This window comes from Belonocnema kinseyi, chromosome 6, assembly GCF_010883055.1.
Source record: "Belonocnema kinseyi isolate 2016_QV_RU_SX_M_011 chromosome 6, B_treatae_v1, whole genome shotgun sequence".
NCBI lineage: Eukaryota > Metazoa > Arthropoda > Insecta > Hymenoptera > Cynipidae > Belonocnema > Belonocnema kinseyi.
The window spans coordinates 37,162,200-37,170,242 of NC_046662.1; the positions used below are offsets into that span (position 1 = coordinate 37,162,200).

Sequence of the window (8,043 nt, forward strand, 5' to 3'; positions counted from 1 at the left end):
GAATTTTCAAACCAAAAAGACGAATATTCTACAAAACAGTTGAATTTTCAGCAAACAGTTAAATTTGTAATCAAATAGATGGATTAGATTCAATTTTTTATTAAACTTGAATCTTCAATTTAAAAAAATTTAATTTAAACACAGTAGTTCAAATTTGAACCAAGAAGTTACATTCATTTAAATTAAAAAAAAACTATTTAATTCTATACCAAAGAAAACGAATTTTGTACAAAACAGTTGCATTTTTAAGCCGAAAAACAAGCTTTCTATTGAAGAGATTGATTTTCTATAAAAAAAATAGTTTTCAAGGATACTCAATAATTTAAAACCAAATACGTGAATTTTGAACTAAAAAAGATAAATTTTTAACCAAAAATGAAACAGTTACATTTTCACTTAAAAGAATTAATATTCAAATGAGTACATGAATCTTCAAACAATAATATTTTCATTAATTATTAATTTAAAATAATTTTCGACCAAAGAAATATGTAGATAGACTTTCTGCCAAGAAGAATTATTTTCTAGTAAAATAGTTGATTCCTCCAACAAAACATATTATCGTGGAACTAAACAGTTTCATTTTTCCTCAAAAAAGGTAAAATATGTTTCAAAAAAGATGAATTTGGAAACCAAGAAAGACGGATTTCAAAGCAATAAAAATTTTATAGTCAAGAAGAAAAATAAATGTGAAACAAATTGTTGAATTTTTAAGCCAAAAAGATGAATTTTCTAGAAAATAATTTCATTTTTAACAGGAAAATATGAATTTTCAACAAAAAAGTTTTACCTAAAACCAAATAGCTGAAATTTCACAATAAAAATAGAAATTTTCAACAAACAGTTGAATTTCGAACCGTAAAATATAATTTTTTAACAAAAAAGTTAATTCTCAACAAAAACTTTATTTTCAACCAAATAGTTGAATTTTCTACAAAAAGGTTGCATTTTTAGCCGGAAAATATAAATTTTCAACAAAACAGTTCATATTCAACTAAATAGTTGAATATTCAAGCCAAAAAGATGATTTTTTCTGAAACAATTGAATTTTCAACCCGAAATTACACATTTCCAACAAACAACTTAATTTTGAACTAAATAGTTGAATTTTCAATAAAAAAATTAAGATTCAACCAAATAGTTGATTTTTCTACAAGAAATTGAATTTTTAACCAGATAATATGAATTTTTAACTAAAAAGTTAATTTTCAATCAAATAGTTGAATTTTCAAATAATGAAGACAAAGGGGCAGAGTCGGTAAGGCCGGTTTTTGGCCTAATTTATTTTTGGACCAAAAAATCTGAAAAAATCATGGTAGTATCTTATAAGTATCCCGAGTCGATTGCACGCTAAACGGACTACCCTCCACCCCCCAGCCACCCCCGCCCCCCTAAAATATAGGAAACACCACTACCCACCAACTGTATTTTCGAGAGATTTGACACTCTTAAACATGTATTCTGAGGTTAGCTCGGATTTACTATGGTTTTCGGGTTCGCCGAATACAAATCTGACGTCCTTTGACTTTTATCGCGTCAGGTTCAAGGTCATTGGAAGTTCAAATCGAGAGAAAACGGTAAAAAAATCCAAAAAAATACGTTATAGGTTTTTGGAGTCGCTAATTACGAATCTGGCATCCGTTGAACTCTATCGCTTCAGGTTCAAGGTCATTTGAATGTCATTTGAAGGTCAAATCGAGAAAAACGGTAAAAATTTTTTTTTAAAAATATGTTATAGGTTTTTGAGGTCGCTGATTACGAACCTGGTGTCCGCTGACCTTTATCTCGTCAGGTTCAAGGACCCCAAAAATCTATAACATATTTTTTAAAAATTTTTTTACCGGTTTTTCTCGATTTGACCTTCAAATGACCTTCAAATGACCTTGAACCTGAAGCGATAGAGTTCAATGGATGCCAGATTCGTAATTAGTGACTCCAAAAACCTATAACGTATTTTTTTGGATTTTTTTACCGTTTTCACTCGATTTGACCTTCCAATGACCTTGAACCTGACGCGATAAAAGTAAAAGGACGCCAGATTTGTATTCGGCGACCCCGAAAACCAAAGTAAACCCGAGCTAACCTCAGAATACATGTTTAAGAGTGTCAAATCTCTTGAAAATACAGTTGGTGGGTAGTGGTGTTTCCTATATTTGTAGGGGGGGTGGGGGTGGCTGGGGGTGGAGGGTAGTCCGTTTAGCGTGCAATCGACTCGGGATACTTATAAGATACTACCATGATTTTTTCAGATTTTTTGGTCCAAAAATAAATTAGGACAAAAACCGGCCTTACCGACCCTCCCCCTTTTCTATGAAAAAAATTGAATTTTGAAACGGAAGATGTGACTTTTCAACCCAAAAATGGTTTTTCAAACTTTCAGCCAAGGAAAAGGTTTTTTTTTAATTTGGGTTTAATTAAACCAGTTAGCATTTAGGAAAATCGACCTTAATTTCGAAAAATTGTAAGGGAATTTACCCCCCCCCCCCCCAAGAAGTGCGATTATTTAATTTAACTGCTAAAATTTATATGTAATTATTTATATGAATCTTACGTAATCTGTGGATAACTTCTAATTGGTTTTAAAGGGTATGCATTGATCTGTCACGTGACCAATTATATGTTATAAAATTCGGTGGTGTCATAAATAGACCAATTTACGTATAAATATGCGCTAAAATTTTGGGCAATGTTGTAAAAAATATCAGGGTGTATCTCTCTGATCCACTTGAGTTTTTATTTAGTTTAAATAGTGCAGTTTTATCAATTTTCGACTTGGAATGTATCTGAGAAACGGGCTTTAGTGCCCTAGATAAAATTGAATTAATAAAATTCTGTTATTCCATTCCATAATGGGAGCATACTTAAATTACGTAACAGCGCAAGGGAGGGGGGGGGGCGCGTAATTTTTGAAAATCCGTTTTCGTAGAACATTAACTTTTTGTTTAAATTTCATATATTGTTACTGGTAAGTCAAGTGAAATCTTTCTTGGATGAAAACTATTTTTTCTAAAAATGTGTCCTATTGATTTAAAAATTAACCTTCTATAGTAGAACAATTGCGTTTCACGTGGATAAAAATGCAACTGTTTTATTAAAAATTCAACTGTTTCCTAAAAAAAATTAATCTTTATTTGAAATTCGGATTTTTGTGTGAAAAAGTAAACTGAAATCTTTTTGGATTAAAATTTAACTCTTTTTTTGAAAATATATCTTTTTGATTTGAAAATTCACCTGTTCTAGTAGAAACTTTATTTTACTAGGACAAAAATGCAACTGTTTGTTTGAAAATATAGCAATCTTGTTAAAAAGTCATAATTTTTTGTTAAAAATTCGACTATTAAGCAGAAAATTAACTTATTTTTTACAATTCTTATTTTAGTATTGAAAAGTGAACTGCAATTTTCTTTGGGTGGAAATTTAAGTATTTTTTTTAATTGATCTGTTTCAGAAGAAATACTTTTTGATAAGAGTTCTGATACTTTATTGGAAATTTAACTATTTCGTAGAAAAATTACTTGCTTAAATGCAAAATTTTTTTAAAATTAAAAACATAAATAAAATCCTTTTGGGATGAAACTTCCACTATCTTGAAACAATTTCTTTTCTAATTAAAAATTCATCTGTTTTAAAATTAATTTCATCTTTCTTGGATAAAAATTCCACTGTTGGTTGAAAATTAAACTATATTGTTACAAAGTCATACTTTTTGGTTAGAAATTCAACAATTTTTTTTGTTAAAATTTTTTTTTATATAAAATTCATCTGTTTGGAGACAAATTTAATTATTGTTTTGATAAAAATGTAACTATTAGGTAAAGAATTAAACAATTTTGTTAAAAAGTCATCCTTTTTTATTAAAAATTAATCTTTTTGGACTGAAAATTACATTTTTTCGTAGAAACTTATTTCTTGTTTAAAAATTGATATTTTGATCGTGAAAAGTAAACTGAAATCTTTCTTGACAGAAAATTCAACTATTGTCTTTGAAAATTTCTCTTTTTGATTTCAAAACGCATCTTCTTTCGTAGTTGCTTCAGAAAACTATTTTCTTTAAAAGATTTGGTTGAATAGTTTGTTAAGAAATCATGTTAAAAGTTTAATTATTTGATTAAAACTTCATTTTCTTAAATCTAAAATTCAACTACTTGGGTAAAAGCTAAGCTACTAAAGTGAACTGAAAATGTAACTTTTCAATTTTTTTAAAGATTTATCCTTTTTTGTAGTTTCTTTGTTTTAAAATTCTGTTTTTTATGTTTAAATGATTACACTTTTTTGTTGGGAATTTATCTTTTTAGGGTAAAAATTCAACTGTTATGTTAAAAATTTAATTACTTTGTTGAAAAATCAAAAAATCAAATCATTTTATTACGGTTTGTATGGCTCCTAACTCATTTTCACATTGCCGAATTTGAATTTTGCCGCTATGTTTCTGCTTCGCTCTCAGACCCACCAGAGTGCGCAAGCCAACCAAAAAAAAAAAAAAAATTTCTCTCCAAATAAAAGGCAGAAAATAATTTTTCGTGAAGTTAATCAACCATCTAAAAAAAGCATTGGGAATCCCACTTTTCTGGTATACCGACTACCGCTTTTTTAAGCCAAAATTTGAGATAAGGAGTTGCTGGCCCTGGAACTGACTATCAGCGCTATCGTGGGGATAGTCCACGAATCTGGCTAGTGTCCTTCAAAGCGTCATGTAGAAAACTTCTAAAAAATTTCTCACCGAGGTGTCTGAATAATTTTTTTTCCGTTTTTCATTTCCAGTTAAAAAGTCGGGTGTCTCTTGCGGAAATCTGAACTCTAAACTGTGACAGTGTGTCCAAGTGACGAATTGGAAGGAGAGAACGCAAGTGCCAAAGTGCAAGGCCTTTCGCCAGAAAGTGTTGATGTAGCTCGTGCAGTCACGTCACGTGACTGAAGACCGTTGTGACCAGACAGATTCGAATTTCAAAGGTACGATCTTAAGACACCAACGCTGCAGATTAGGTCCAAAAATGCATCGGCAATTTTTTTTTTTTAATACAAAAGGAAAAAATAATTAAAAAATAAATTCGGAAACAAAAGTAAATTAATTTTTTTTTAAATGATATTTTGAGGTGGCGCAAGCCCCATGAAGAAGACATATTTCCCGTGAGAAAAAAGTATTTAAGAATAGATGAAATACTACTTTATACTGATAATTAAATATTTATGCAAATTGTTTAAACAATTTATTATTATTTTTAAGAATATTTTATATGAATAAATCTAGAAATTGCGGCTTTTTTCTGAAATTCTTAACTTTTCGTCTACTTTTCAACTAGCGAGAAGTAATAATTTAATTTGAAAAGATTGTTTAAACAATTTATTATTGTGTTTGATAATATTCTCTTTGCTAAATTGTAAAAACTTGCAGTTTTAAAAATAAATTTTAAGCTGTTTCTCTACTTTTCACTTAGAACATGTTAATATGTAATTCAGTTAAACAAAAATAATTGTTTAAACAAATTATTATTGTTTATATCTATCTTCATCTATAGTAATGCCAGATAGTTGCGGCATTTACTGACATTTTTAATTTTTTAAACTTTTCATTTGGAGATGTGATAATGCAATTTACCAAAAATATTTGTTTAAACAATTTATTATAATTGTTAATAACATTCTTGTTGAATAATGCTAGAAATTGCGATTTTTTTAAATTTTCAACTTTTTATCTACTTTTCACCTAAAGTGAGTTTATATCTTATTTTATTAAAAATTATTCTTTAAACAAATTATTATTTATACCTAGTTTCTCCTACGTTAATGCCAGATAGTTGCTTTTTTTTAGAAATTTTTTACTTTTTTCCTATTTTTCAATTAGAGCGAAGTAACGATTTATTGAAATTAAGAAAAATAATTTTTCAAAGAATTTATTATTATTGTTAATAATATTTTCTTTTCTTAATGGTGAACAGTTGCGGTATTTTCTGAAATTTAACATTTTTTCTACTTTTCACTTGGAGATTTAATGAAGCAATTTAACAAAAATATTTGTTTAAACAATCTTTTATTATTTTTAATAATATTCCTGTTGAATAATGCTAGAATTTTTTATGAAATAAAACAGAAATTTGAAATATTCTGTAAATTTTCTACATGGATCATATTAAATGTAATTTTTTCTTAAATTTTTAACATAATAGTTGAATTTTCATCCAGAAATAATAAATTACCTAAAAAAAGTGTAATGATTTATATATATATATATAAAAGAGATTTTTAAAACAAAAAGATGAATTTTCAACAAATAAATATTTTTCCTTTAAGAAATAAATAAAAATTTATCTAAATTGTTGAACCTTTAAGCCAAAAGACAGATTTTCTCTACAAAAATAGACTTTTCAAACAAAAAATATGACTTTTCAGAAAAAAATTAATTTTCTACGTAAGTGATGCATTTTTACGTAACAAAAACGAATTATAAAAAATATAAATCTTAAAAAATGGAAAAGTTAAATTTTCAGTTGACTTTAGTAGTTCAACTTTTAACCAAGTAGTTAAATTATAAATTACAAAAAATTAATTTTCAACAAAATAATTAAATTTTAAGATGATTTCTGAACAAACTATTTAACCAAATCTTTTGAATGAAGTAGTTTTCTCAAGCAAAGAAGAATTATTTTTGACCAAAAAGTTGCGATTTTCATAAAAAAGTTCTACTAAAGAAGATCAATTTTCAAATAAAAAAAAATTTTCTGTTAAGAAAGATTTATCTTTACTCTTTACGATCAAAATATCAATTTTCGAACAAGAAATAAATTTATATAAAAAAAATTGAATTTTCCACCCAAAAAGATGACTTTTTAACAAAATTGTTTAATCGTCCACCAAATAGTTCCTTTTTTTATCAAAAATTAAAAAATTAAATTTCTCTGAGAACAGATAAATTTTTATTAAAAAAAAAAGTAATTTAAGAAAAAAACCGGTTGAATTTTCATCCCAAAAAGATTCTAGTTCATTTTTCAAGATTAAAATAAGAATTTTCAACAAAAAGTATGACTTTTTAACAAAATATTTTAATTTTCAACCAAATAGTTGAATTTTTATCTAAGAAAAAAGGAATCACTCTTAAAACATGAATTTTCAATTGAGAAAAAGTATTTGTTTTGTGATAGTTGAATTTTTATCCAGAAAGGATTTTAGTTCTCTTTTTAATACGAAAATATTACATTTAAATATATTAAATATTGACGTTTTTATAAAAAATAACTAAATTTCAGTCAAAACAGAAGAATTGTTATTTTAAAAAAAATTATTAAATTTTCAACCAAAAAGTATGACTTTTTAAGAAAATAGTTTAATTTTCAACCAAAAGCATGACTATTCAATCAAATTTTTGAATTTTAAACCAAAAAGTTCCTTTTTCATTTGAGTAAAATAAAAATTCTTATAAAATAGGTCAACTTTTAAATAATAATTTTTTTGTTTAAAACTATTTTAATTTTCATCCAAAAAGATTACAGTTGACTCTTCAACACAAAAATAAGAATTTTTAATAAAGAGTAAATTTTCTAGGAAATAGTTTAATTTTCAATAAAACAGTTGCATTTTTATCTAAGTGAGACGCAACTAATCTAGTTAAAAATATTAATTTTTAAATCAAAAAGACAGATTTTTAGAAAAAAAAGTTGTCATCCAAAAAAGATTTCAACTGACTTACCAACACCAATATATGAATTTAAAAAAAGTTAATGTTCTGCGAAAAAGGATTTTTAACGGGGTGTTCCGGATGAAATAGGGGAGTGAAACTTTTTTTAGTGTCTTTGGAAATCAGATGGAACCATTCTAAAGCAGAAAATTTTAGGTCTGGATTTTAGGGAATTTTTTGGAATTTTTTTCGATTTTTCAATATTTTGGGGGTTGAAAACGGTGTGTTCGGGATCATATAGGGTAATGAAACTTTTTTCAGTGTCTTTGGACATCAGATGGAACCATTCTAAAGCATAAAATTTTAGGTCTGGATTTTAGGGAATATGTTGGATTTTTTTTCGATTTTTCAATATTTTGGGGGTTGAAAACGGG

The 8,043-nt window shown here is 26.8% G+C and overlaps 1 protein-coding gene across 1 annotated transcript in view; it reads left to right on the forward strand.

The window, feature by feature from the left end:
- The first annotated feature begins 4,539 nt into the window (after nt 1-4,539).
- Nucleotides 4,540-8,043, forward strand: part of LOC117175041 (cytochrome P450 306a1) — a 116,274-nt gene continuing 112,770 nt past the window's right edge. Inside the window, exon 1 of the mRNA XM_033364563.1 lies at nt 4,540-4,950. The gene's annotated coding sequence lies outside the window, so the exon portion shown is untranslated. The remainder of the gene's footprint in view (nt 4,951-8,043) is intronic.